Source organism: Falco naumanni, chromosome 12, assembly GCF_017639655.2.
Source record: "Falco naumanni isolate bFalNau1 chromosome 12, bFalNau1.pat, whole genome shotgun sequence".
In the NCBI taxonomy this organism is placed as follows: Eukaryota; Metazoa; Chordata; class Aves; order Falconiformes; family Falconidae; genus Falco; species Falco naumanni.
The window spans coordinates 21,987,472-22,000,284 of record NC_054065.1 but is presented as its reverse complement, the minus strand read 5'-3'; the positions used below and the strand labels follow the sequence as shown (position 1 = coordinate 22,000,284).

Genomic DNA, 12,813 nt, shown 5'->3' with positions numbered 1-12,813 from the left:
CCGAGGGGGCGTGGATGCCGGCGGAGCCCCGGCGGCGCGGCGGAAGGATTCCGGCCGCGCCGATATCTGTCAGGGCCTCGCCGCCAGGCTCCCGCAGCGACTGGGAGAGGGGACTATTTCCCCCGGCGGCGTAGGGATCGCGGTGGGGAGGAGTGGTGCAACGGCCGTGAGGGGCGGGAGGTGCTGGGCGGCAAGGGCCGCAGCGGTGCGGCTGTGGCGGCGCAGCGTGGGCCGGCTGCGGGGCAGCCTCTAGGGGAGGCTGGGGCGGTGGAGCGCGGCCTGAGGGCAGCGGCTGCCAGCGGGGCCGCAGGGCGGTCACCTTGGGGCGGGGCCGGGCCCCGGGTCCCGACTGCGAAGGCCGATGCCGGGCGCGGCGGGGGGGGGGCGGCTCTGTGCGCGGCCGCGGCGGGGCAGCGCTGCCGCCTTCCCGGCCGCGGCTCTTGGGGCAGCACCGGGGTCGAGCCAGGCCGAGGGGGTTAAGGGCGCGGGGGAGCCGGCACCGGGAGCGGGCAGCGCTGCAGGTAGTTCCGGGTGCTGTGGAGCGTGTGTGAAGTGATGCTGATTTTTCTAATGTGCAAAATAACTTATTTTTATTTATCGGAATTCCAGTGTGTTACCAAGTGCTCAGGCGTCACCATCCAATTAATATCAAAATTTCCAGGTTTTAAGAGAAGAAAAAGACCGAGGCTGGCTCCAGAGAGAGGTTGGGTTACAATATGGTGACCGTCTTATTATTTAGTCTGGAGGTACATTAGTTTGGTTTATTTCTATTGAAATACATTATAGGTCGTTGTGGCTATGTTTTAAATGTGCCTTAAAGTTATTTTTAATGATGCAGTGAGAACTTGGCTGTCTGATTTCCTGATGTAAAAAAAAAAACAACCCAGGCTTAACTGTTAAAGTTACCATTGCTACACATTGTAGTTAAAGTCTCACATTCCCAGACTGACACAATCCATTTTGCTTTGTCACATCTTAGCCATTTTTCCCAAAGTTTGACCTGGCAGCTGTCTGCCTCAAGTTGGTTGGTTGATCGATGGATTGAAGAGTGCTAGCTAGAATGGTACAGCTGCTTTCTTACAGTGAGGTTAAGGAAAGATGACTACCTGTGTCCATAGGTGTGACTACTAAGTGACCCTGGTACTTTTACCATGTGATTGTAACCTGATGTAGTTTGCCGTGTTTATCAGGTGCTGTTGTTTGATACTTGTCTTGAAATCAACCCAATATGGTCAAATTCTGTACTTTGGAAAACCTCTGATTTACGTGTGCTTCCTAGAATATGGCAGAAAAATATTGCCAAGATTGTTCCTGCTTGGGGAATATTTGTGACCTTTGAAGAACTGTTTTTGGGATAGCTTTTGGCAGTTGGCCATCAAGAATGGGAGAAAAACAAGCTCTGACTCCTGTAGGCTTGCTGTTCTCTCTCTCCAAAAGTTGGAAAGAAAGACTAGTAAGGAGGAGGTAGAAGCATAGGTGGTTGGCTAGCTGCAAATGCCTCGACAACTGAGGAAAAAAAGCTCTAATGCAATCTCACATTTATTGTACACAAGAGAATTCACGTAAGAGAAAGCATGCAGAAATACCAGAACTACAGGAAGATCTTCAACCAATGTTTGTACTTTTTAGATGTGAAACACAATAAGAAAACTTGCAGGAAAATGTGCTTTACTATTTTAATTCTCCTAAAACGGAGTATTTAAGGCTTTTTAGTTTTATTTCTAAGGATGTGAGGTTTGGGTATACATGCAGTGTTATGACTGCATGTGTCTTGACAGTTCTCTTCACTGATAAAGCCACTGAAAATTTTAATAAGCTATTACAGCTTTTGGGAATGCAAAGTTGTTACAAGTGTTGCAAAGGTGATTACCTGAAAGGAAGAAAGATTCCTTGTCAGTATGGTTGGGAGGAGAATTGTCTTAAGAGCTTGCCCCTTTCTGTTTCTCTTAATGCATGGCTACTGTTAAAATGGCATTTCACAGGTTACATTAAAAGCATGTGTTCACTAAGGCAAGCACTGAAATACTAGCAAATGCATGTAGTGAGTTTGTTGTTTTTTTTTTTTTCCCATGCAATCTTAAAAGTTGGCTTGCCTTGGAATATAACTTCTCTTCCTTTATTCAATTTCTTTTTCTTCTCCTTCCCCCGCCCCCTTCTCCATAGTTCCTCAGTCACATTCAGTGTCTAGGTGCTCCTGGATTAGATGTGTTATATTAAAGCAGACTTGTTTGTGAGATCATTCCTGCATTTGTTGTAGAAACTACATACAAGGAATTAGCTTGGACTAACATTACTGTATATTTTTAATTTTTTTTTTTAATTTTAATTTTTATTTTTAATTTTCCTTTCTAAACTTAAGCCGTGGAGGACAGCAGTGTAACCAATGCATTCAGAAGGTATGACTTGGGCCAGTCTAGAGATTCTTTTTATGAGCCTGCCAATTTCTTGTTCTTGGAGGTTATGCATTTATTCTTAAAACTTTCTTCCCAAAGTCATAGTTTCAGGAGGAAAGGTGGTATTTGGGCAGGAGGGAAGGGGTTGCTGGAGTGCAAAATGGATTGCAACAGAGAGGAGGGGAATTAAGGAATGGAGAGGTTGCAAACAAGTAAGGCGAAGCCCTTGCTGCTTCTTTTATCAGGGTTGCTAAAAGGCTTTAGTAGAAATAGAAGCTCAAAGGGAAACAGCTTTTGCTATCCATGAATTAGGTGAGCTTCAGACCCGCATGGCTTCTGAGGTTGCTCCACACAGGTTTGGGGCCTCTTGCAGTTATCGTTGTTAGAGCAGGTTCTTGGAATTCATTGCTTAAAATTGGGTTCTTAGACTGTGGACTCCTGCAATTCATTGTTATTACCTTGCAGTGGCGGATAATGATAATATTGACTGAGTTGTGAGCTATAGGAAAGCAAAGACTGTCTATTCAGAGCAAAATAATTTCTTAAAACACTAGGTGGTTTCACGTGCCTTTATTATCATGGAATCATTTAGATTGGAAAAGAATCATAAGATCGAGGCAGTGCTAGTTTAATAGTCAGACAAGTCTATTGCTAAACCATGTCCCTAATTGCCACATCTACACATCTTTTAGATACCTCCAGGGATGGTGTCTCAACCACTTCCCTGGGCAGCCTGTTCCAATGCTTGACCACCCTTTTGGTGAATAATTTTTTCCTGATATCCAATCTAAACCTCCCCTGGCACAACTTGAGGGCATTTCCTCTCATCCTATATCTCTTCTTACTTGGGTGAAGAGACCCACCTCCCTACAACCTCTTTTCAGGTAGTTGTAGAGACTGATGAGGTCTCCCCTGAGCCTTCTTCAGGCTAAACAAGCCCAGTTCCCTCAGCTGTTCCTCACAGGACTTGTTCTCAAGACCCTTTACCGGCTTTGTTGCCCTTTGGACACACTCCAGCACCTCAGTGTCTTTCTTGTGTGTTATGTCCATCTCACCTATGAAATTTCTAGCACATGAAATTACTGCAGATCACATGCTTAGCTTTTTTATCTTATGGTGACAGTTTTACACTTCCATTTTTTTTGGAAAGAGCATTTTGATAGTTCTCTGGCTTGAGAATGTCACTTTATACCATTTGAAATCTGTGTCTTTTTAGATCTTTTAGAAACAGGTCAAATTAATTTGTGATGCTGCTTTAGAAAAATTATAAATGTATGACATGTTTTGTGAAACAGAGAAAATAGAATGCTCATGAACCCTTTTGGCAACATCCAGCCTGGAAATGTGCTTTAATGTGAAGATTTGTAATTTCCTTTGATATGAATGTTTCGTAAAGAAAAGTATGTTCTTCCTAAACACATTAAGAAAAGCATGCCTGGAATCAAGGTAATTTCAGATAAATTACACTGCTTGGAGTCTGTTCACTCCTCTGCTGGAAAATACATAGGTGTCATCTGTCAAGTACTCTTTCTTTCATATTAAACACAACTCAGCCTGCTGTGTGGTAAGTGGGAGGCTTAGAGTGGACAGGGTGAGATTTATTAGTTCTTTCAGACTGATAGTTGTTGCTCTGTGCCATGCAAGGTTCCTGAATTTTCCAAAGACTCCATGTTGTAGTGGAACCAGTGGAAGATGGTGGAAGGCATGAGTTTTCTACAGCTCTGGAAAATCAGGCTATTGGTCTCTTTGCTGAGCATTTTTTAGTATTTCTGAATTTTAGTCTTAATGCTTTATTAAAGTAGAAATCCATAATTTTTTTTTCTGTAACTGGGCAGTGGAATGCAAAAATACAGCATTCACTAACTGGCTTGCTGCTGTTAATATGCCCCAACGGAGACTTGAGATTTTTTCTTTTTTTGGTTTATTTTTGTAGTGCTGCCTTGCCAGTTACAGGCTTCAAGAGCTATCTGCTGTCCAAGTCTAAATGGAATTCTTCTATGATTTAGTTAGCATCGTAGAGTATAGACTCTGTATAAGTACCATCAGTAACTTACTCTTGGGAAGTGGAAAAAATCATGTTGCAGTTGCTTTGAGAAGTCTAAGGACTTCTGCAGTTCTGAACAGTTTTCTGTATTTAAATACCTGCCAGCAGCTGAACAAATCATGTTCTTCTGAAATCTTTGCCAAAATTTGAAACAGGCTGTGTTGTATGGTGTTGGTGGTTTATATGTTGAATGAAGCTGAGAATGTTAGGACTAGGCATTCTGTTAAAAATAGTATTTTGAAATTATTTGTTGCATGTAGGAAGGCTTATCCAAGAACTAACAACATGGGTTAGTACTAACATCCATCTTGTTCTGTACTTTGATCCTGACAGTTACAAAAGCAAAGGCTGCAGAGGAACTTATTTTGGGGCAGATGCCATAATCTCCATTCTCTCTTGGCAAGAAGCCTATTCTTGGCTCTTACACTTCAGAGCTTCAACAAATCTTTAAAGCTTGGTATCTTTAAAAAAAATAAATTATAATTTTGATTCCTCTAGATGTGTTTTGAAAATACCTGTTCCACCTTTACCATTTATAGATTCTTGTTTCCGTGACTTTCTATAGCAGTGAGTTCCACTAACACTGACAATTTTTTTTTTTCCTTTTAAATGAAAAATTTTCCAAATACCCTCTTTTTCTTGACAGGAGGGGCAGGTATTCCTCATCAGCTCTTTCAGTCTCATGATTAACTGTAGAGAAATGAAATATAAATATCTGGTAAGCTGTAGTGTTTACAGAAAGTAAAGAGGGTCCTGTGTCCAGTTGATTGTCGTGACACACTGCTGGAAAAGCTTGAGTTTAGCTGGCTTAACCTCATGTTACGTAGGCAACTTGGGACAATAGGTAATTTCAGAAAGTCAGTTTACAGAAATCATTTAAGTACTTACATTTTTCCATACTCTCTTCAAAGTAAAGTTAGCTAACAGCTGGCAGTATGTCTTTAAATCAGTATATTGGCGTTCAGTATTGTCAGTGAAGATTCTCAATCTATCTATGAACAGTGCGTGTACATGGCTAAAGTAGCAGCATCTCTTTACAAATAATTTGGGTTTAGGACCAGTTGTTTTCCACAGGAAAAAGAAAAAAGGCATTGTAATTCATTTGGTAAGCTAGTGTGCTTTTACTTTGTCCTGTCTTACTTTTGGATACAGTTAAGTAAACTACTTCCCATAGGACTGTTCAGTGGAAAGTAGATATCACCTAATTGGTACTCAAAGCTGTTGGACTTCCATAAGAAATGTAATTTTGCTGTTTCTGCATGGCATTTGGGTTTTTTTGTGGTTTTTTTTTTTAAAAGCAAAGCAAAACAATTGCTTTCATTTCATGCACTTAGTGAATTGTGTGCTAAACTTAATGCTGTTCTTTCTTGTCAGGTTGTCCACTGTTGTTGTACCTGGAGGTGACAATTTACTGTAAGTTAATGATGTTTATGCTCCCTCCTAGTATTTTTTCCTCCTTTTCCTTCTGTAAAGTAACGTTACAAAAGGAACATACTGTGCAAGATTTTGTCCTTGTAGTTAATATCACTTCCTTGAGACAAAATGTCCTTTAACACGTACCAGAATAAAAAAAATAAAATTGTGCAGTTATGTTACTATATTGTGTACATAACCATGAAAAAGAGAACCTTGCCCCAAACAGCTTCCCATTTAATGATGATCCAGTCAGCGTATGTAACCAGTAGTAGGAAAAACAAGAGAGAATAAGGGAATCATCAGGAATATGTTAATGTGGAAAAGCCACATAAAATTATTGTAACCCTGTACTGCCCTTCCATTTAAGACAATGTGCCATTGTAGGAGTTATCTTGAGTGATTTTTTTAAAAAACAAAAGTAGCAGTGTTATGAACCCACATTTGGAGGAAGGTGATCTATCCCTTCATGTAGGGGAAAGAAGTATAAAGAGTGTAGAAACCGGTAGTGGCAGCTTGTTTTGCTGTATGTCTTGGGCCTTGGACTGTAAAAATATTTCATGCTACAGCATACTGGTACGTCCTGCTAAATTTTGCTCTCCGTGGCTTATCCTACCTGGCATCTTGTGGTTTAAGGGGGCAGGGTCGGGGGGTTACGAAGTGGAAAATAACACTGACTGTGTATGGCTAAAAGAAAGTTCCTGAGATGTTATAAGGGTTTGTATTTTGGTTTTTTGCCTCATGGTTTCTATAGAGAAGTATATATCATTCCTTAGAAATCCCTGTGTTATGGAGCTATGCTGCATTTTGGAGGTCAGTGTGGCTGGATCATGTAGATACCAAAACATTATTGCTATTCTGGTGTCATATATTTTCTCACTCTAACTATTGTTTGGCTGATGTAATGATCCACAATTCAGGTGTGCAGTTTAGGAAGCATCAGCAAGAGGTTCTGTTTTGAGAGTACTTGTAAGATGGAGTTGCAAGCACTAAAAATGCAGTTGTTAATTTTACTGAAATGTGTAAGATTTATTTTCCCACATGGAAGTTTCTCCTGTAATACTATTTCACCATATTTTTCTAGGAGTAGAAATGGTTCTCTTAAGTGTATTCTTTTAAAAAACCCCAAACAAACAAATCAATATGGCTGTGTCTGGCTCTTCAGGTTGTATTATATAATGCTTTCAGGAATGATTATTCTCTCTTCTGTTTGAGGCAGATAAAACTACATAAATATAAAACTGAAATCCACAATCTTGCATTTGAGGATATGGATGAATACATAAAGGGTCATTCCACACTAGGAAAATTCTCCTTAGGAAGATGCAGCAGTTCACAGCATTTCTGCTGGAGTGTTTGTTAAACCAAGAGGAAAAACAAAAGCTCATGCTTATATAACTTTAGGGTGAAAATGCTGCATGCCACTAAGACCTTGCTATCATTAGTTTCCACAATAGTTTTTAGAAAAATACTCACTTCAAATTCACTCTCAACCAATGTGCTAAATGCTCTTATGCTGGAGATGAGGTTTTTACTTGCTCATATCTAGTTCAGTCTTTCATCTAAATTACATCCCTTTTAATGAAGGTGGCTTTTATCTTCTGTTTAAGGGCCTGCCTAATTAAAACTTGAAATGTGTTATAGTCTAGGAGCCTGTTATGAGGTCCATTCTTACTAGACATCTAGTGTTCTGAAAAACCAAAGGCATGATCCAGGTTTCAGGGTTGCACTCTGAGCCCACTGCTAGAGATCTACTCCCTACAGATACTGCTGAACTGCCAAAGGCATCTTTGATAGATGATTTCTGCTGATATTTTATGTATAAACATTCACTTCTAACAAGCATGTGCCCCAGTCTATCCACTCATCCCCTAACTTCACCTTCCTTTGTGTCATACCCTGTGTTTTGGTTAGGTAGCTGGAGATAGGTTTTAATATTATGACGCATAATTCACTGTACTGTGTGACTTAACTGATATAAGAGCTTCTGTGTTAGTTCATTGATAGCGGTCTTTGCTTCGCAATAATCAATGGAAACACAAAAAGGAATCCTCTTCTATTTGTTTAAACACTTTGAATTTCATAGAGCATCTATATTCGTGACTGAATAGATGTAAAGTGTGAGTGCCTTATGAACATTGTATGTGGCAGCACCTGAGCTGAATATATTGTAAAAAAAATTAACCAAAATTATAAAAGACATAAACCTTCCCCCACAGCAGGTATCCAAGTGTTTACAAAAATCAGTAGCCCATCAGAGTTTACAGTCATGCGATATTAGTCACTGGGACTAGCTATGAGTACAGTGCCGGTAAAGGCCCTGGTAAAAATGCTGTTAAGATCAAACTTTAAAAATTAGTAATTTTTCTCGCTGCAACTGCAGAAGATAACAGTAAAGGATTAGCTAGAGTGAGAAAATCTGTAATCGCTATATTTAAATGTTAGATTTAAGAAAATGATGGTTCTAAGCCTGTTACAAAGTGGTGGTTTTATGTTTTCTTTTCCTTTACAGATTTGTGCTCCTGATTTGTCTGCTTCTGCATATACCTCCCACTGTCCAAGAATGCAACTAAGTTTTGTCTACATAGAAAGCAAATACTGCAAGTAACCCAGCCTATTGACAGGAAGATCAGTAAGTGGGAAACAGATGATGAATTGTTAGGCTTGGTAAAACTTTGAAATGAAGTGAGAAGAGTTTGTTTTGCCCTTTTTCTTTCTTTTTTTTTTTTTTTTTTTTTTTACATTTCCTTTGTGGTTGTAGGGTTTTTTTTTGAGGGGGGGATTGGTTTCTGTCTGTTGACAAACCTTCTAAAACTGAAATAGTACAAGGAACACTTATGGTCAGTAAAGTTGTGAGATAAGAGATCAACTGTATAAAATATATAACTCCAAAACATGAATTCTGAACGCATACAGGCAAAATCTATGAGATACAAGCCTTGTGCAAGGGACTTACTCATTTTGTTGAGTATAGGTTTTATAGTGGGTACTCCTTGACGAGTGTTTTTTAGAGGGGCTACTGTAAAAGAAGCACTAGCAGCGTCTTTACCACTGTCAGCCTCACAGGTAGGATGCTTCTGTCCAGAGCACAATTAATGGGGTTTTTAAGATTGTTTTACTTTTCAAATTGAACTACAGAGTCTAGGCTATATAATCCAGGGAGTCTGACTCCATATTATTTAGGAATTCTTCTTCGTATTATTACATTATTGGAAACTGCCGTGTAGTAGAATAAAAGGTTTGTTCACGAAGCTGATCATATAGTTTAAATCAAGGACAGTGGCTAAAACAGGATGTTTTAGGGCCGAAGTAGGGAAGAAAGAGATGGAAGACCTGCTAGTTAGCATAAGCATATTCCTAACTAGCAGTTATTTTTCTGAATTTGGGCATAAAATAGCTAGGTTTTGTTCTTTGTACAGCATATTGTGAAAATGTAGGATTAAAAGTGGCTTTTTTGTATTGTTAAACCAGGGACTACTGGATACAGTTGAGAGATAAAAATGCAGTCAGCAGCAGTGATAAAGTCTGCAGTGCTCCTTGCTACTTCACAAAAAACCTGTCACCCAGAAACTATGGGTTCCTAGGCTTATTGTGGACAGGGCATGCAAATAAGAATATGTATTACAATTACTTAATAGGAGTCCCTGCATTCTGTTAGCAAGCTGCACCTGAATTGCTTCATTTTTGTGTTTTTTATGTTGACTCAGACACAGGAAAAACAAAGCCAACTGATTTACACAATAAAAATGTTAACAAAAAAACCTACCAGACCTGGAACCAAAGAAACTATGGTTAATTTCTTTTCCTCCTCTGAGTAATAACACTTCAGTGGATCGCTGCCTCTCTGAGACTGGGAGAGACCATAGGCAGGACAGGACAGGGTTGAGCCAAGAGGGTTGGGTAGAGGTGCCTGTGGTGAGGAGAATGGTGATAGTAACTGGTGTCCTAACTGGGATGTGTGGGGATTTTTTTTTTTGTGTAGAGTCGTGTTTTGGTTTTTGGTTTTCCTAAATCTGGAAGGACAGCATGCCACCTCCTGTGGAAATAAATGGAGATGGGCATGCCATCCAAATGGGGAAAATTTTTCTATGCCCTTTTGAGCTGTTCTGAGAAGGAACAGTTCTTCCCTGTTAGCCCACACTCCAAATGTTAGATATATAAATAAAAGACTGGTTGTGTACTCTCTCATCAGTTTTATTTTGAGATTTTTTTTCTTCCATTCAGAATGCAGGACTTTAGTTATTTTTCCATATTTATTACCTATAAAAAATTCTGCAAGAAATTAATTAATTCCAAAACTGGAAAAGTGTCCATATTTATTTTTAACAAATTTGTTATGGCTATTTGGGAATACTAACATTGTCAGTTCTTAGGTCTACAGTCTGCTGTGCTGCTGGATATTTCTTAGAGTTAAAAGTTTTGTTGAATTTTAGACTGCAGAAATAATTGGACCTTTAGGAACCTCAGGATGAACTTTGGCATTCGGTTAAAATGAGTTGTAGAAATAAATTGAAGAGTTTCAGTAAGATGCACAGATGCTTTTTCCAAATTCTTTCCTTTTGATAGACCTGTGTGTACTTGTTAAAACTAAGGTGAGCCAATATTTTAAGGACTGGATTTGTTTCTCATTGCTTTTTTCCAAATAATGTTAATCACAAGAAACTCAGTGTTCATGTATGTGTGTATTTAGGTGGGGGTCTTAGCCTACAAACTTTTGTTGGTAAGAATTTGTAGAATGACTGCTTTATTGATTTTAATGTAAAAAATAAATAAAATTGTAACTTTTTCCATCTTTGTCTGAATTCAGGATTTCCTTTTTTTGTTTAGTATCTGTATGGCAGAGTAACTTGTGCATTACCTTCTGTAATTTGTTATCCTATCAATTAAGGTATTTTATTCTGACATTTTAGCAAAGGCCATATGGTAGTATACAAACAGAACTCAATTTAAAGATTAAATGTTCTTTTTATTTTCAGAATTGGTGGTAGTTTGTTATAACTTTGTCTTATAGTTCTGCTTTTGACAGTTTATTTTTTTACGAAGAACAAAAGGTAATGTGCAAAACAGGGTAGAAATCAAAAAGGCCATGAATAAAAATGGTGCCTTTCAACGTAAATTAATTAGATTTTGAGCAGATGAGACTTCCCTAACCACTGTGTTTCTTCACTGATTTGATGGTGTGAGAGTGAAATGACAAGTCCCAAAGAACTAATAGAGTCTAAACAACAAAAGCCTTGTGCAACATTGGAAGTACTGGGTTTACTCAGACCGAAAGGCAGTGAGAGCAGGTAGAGGAGCATTATAGTAACTTTTCATGCATTTGAAAACTTTCAGAAGGGTTGGTGACTTTTGTGTCCACTGAAGAAAGTTTTTACTAGCTTTAAAGACCAGATGATTTAGCACCATTTTAGGGAAAGCTTTCCTAGGAGATTTGTTAGGTGTTGGAACAAATTACCTAGAGATGCTTGTGTGGCTGACTAAGGGGAAGTTTTCTGAAGGAAGTTACAGTAGTATCTCTCATCTTGTCACAAGGTTCACTCCTGAAAGAAATGAGCTCTGTCCTGTTCCAACATTTTTATTTCATAGATGCCATGGGGTTTAGTGACATTCCCACAAATTAGTGCCTGGAACTGGTGTTTTTATTGATGATAGTTTCCAACACGTTTGTGTATATCAATGCTGGAAGTTATGGTCACGTTAGTAAATGGGTTGGCATAAATACAGGCTGCTGCCAAAAAAGGGAGGCGTCTCAGCTGTCTTTCCTCATTCACCACCAGTGCTGGGTTTCTTCTCAGGCTAGTCTTCAGGTCGAGTGGGGTGACAAATACGTACAGCTTATATGAGGTCAAATCTGTCCTTTTTGCAGCAGCAGCAGCTGCTCAAAACGACTCTGGAACAGTAGCTTAAGGCTTTGCAGCCAAGGGACAGTCACTTACTGTGGGGTACTAGAAATCCTGACCTAGGGCCTTTTTCAGGATAAACCAGGCTAAAAGAGCAGCATAATAGATTATAGCTGAATGTTCTCTGTAGCAAACTGACCTTTTTTTATTAGCCTTAAGTGGAAGTGTTAGATCTGTCCAATAGGCTTTAGCAAAAAAGCAAATTAAGCAATTTCATTTTTTCAGAAAGTAAAAAATTGGAAGCTGGAGTGAGGTAACCACCTGATAATGAAGTCAGACAGTGTATGTGTGCTGCTTCAAGTGGGGCTTTGCTTCCAGCTTTGTATCATTTGCAAAATTTACCAGTAATGGCAAGAAAATGAGCATAGAATTCAGAATAATCAGAGTGAAACATTAACACAGTGTCCGTCTGCACTAGTGGTGAAAAATTCGTATCACCAGCAGGAGTCGTATTTTGCAGTGGAGAGGAAGCCTAAAGGAGGTAGAAGATAAAGGACAAATTTTCCATTTGCTATAACATTTATTAATTTGCAATGTTACAGGGTAGACGTAAATCCCAACCTAGCTAAAATGGTACCTTTGATGTAGAATTTGTAGGATTAAGCATGAGGCACTGAAAAATTTGATAATCAGAGCCTGGACAACACAGTGCAACACAAACCATAGCCAGCCCATGCTTGTGGAGTTCCAGAAAAAATATGGCTTTTCCTCTTTACTCTGTGTCCCCTTGCTCCCACTTCTGTGTACTTGCTGATTCAGTTTAAAATCTTTTTTTCTTTAAAGGCCTTAAAGTTTCTGTAGTGCATGCCAGCAGCCAGATATCTCCAAGTCATAGATATTCCTGCAGAGCCTGGCAGAAGCTAAGCTAGTGTGCGCTTATCTAGCCCTCTGGCACAGTGGCTTAGAGGAATAATGAAAGTCTTCTAGATCCTAGTTTTTCAAAACCTCACTCTTGGTTGTTAACACTTGTGTAATTTCAGTGTCAAAGGTTACAGTTACAATTTTTCTGGGGAAATTGCCGGAAAGTTTAAGATCTCTTCAGGTTTGGCCTATGCTGCTGAAG

General features: G+C 39.3%; 1 long non-coding RNA gene across 3 annotated transcripts; it reads left to right on the top strand.

Annotated features, from left to right (window-relative positions):
• Nucleotides 1–148: 148 nt before the first annotated feature.
• On the top strand, nt 149–10,640 carry LOC121096280. Of its 3 annotated transcripts, none has more exons than XR_005830434.1 (4): nt 149–746; nt 5,812–5,850; nt 8,363–8,482; nt 9,322–10,640. It is a non-coding gene; the product is annotated as an uncharacterized LOC121096280 (long non-coding RNA). The 3 variants fall into 3 exon arrangements; XR_005830433.1 differs by adding an exon at nt 2,360–2,396 and having other exon boundaries at nt 8,363–10,640; XR_005830432.1 differs by having other exon boundaries at nt 8,363–10,640.
• Nucleotides 10,641–12,813: the final 2,173 nt, after the last annotated feature.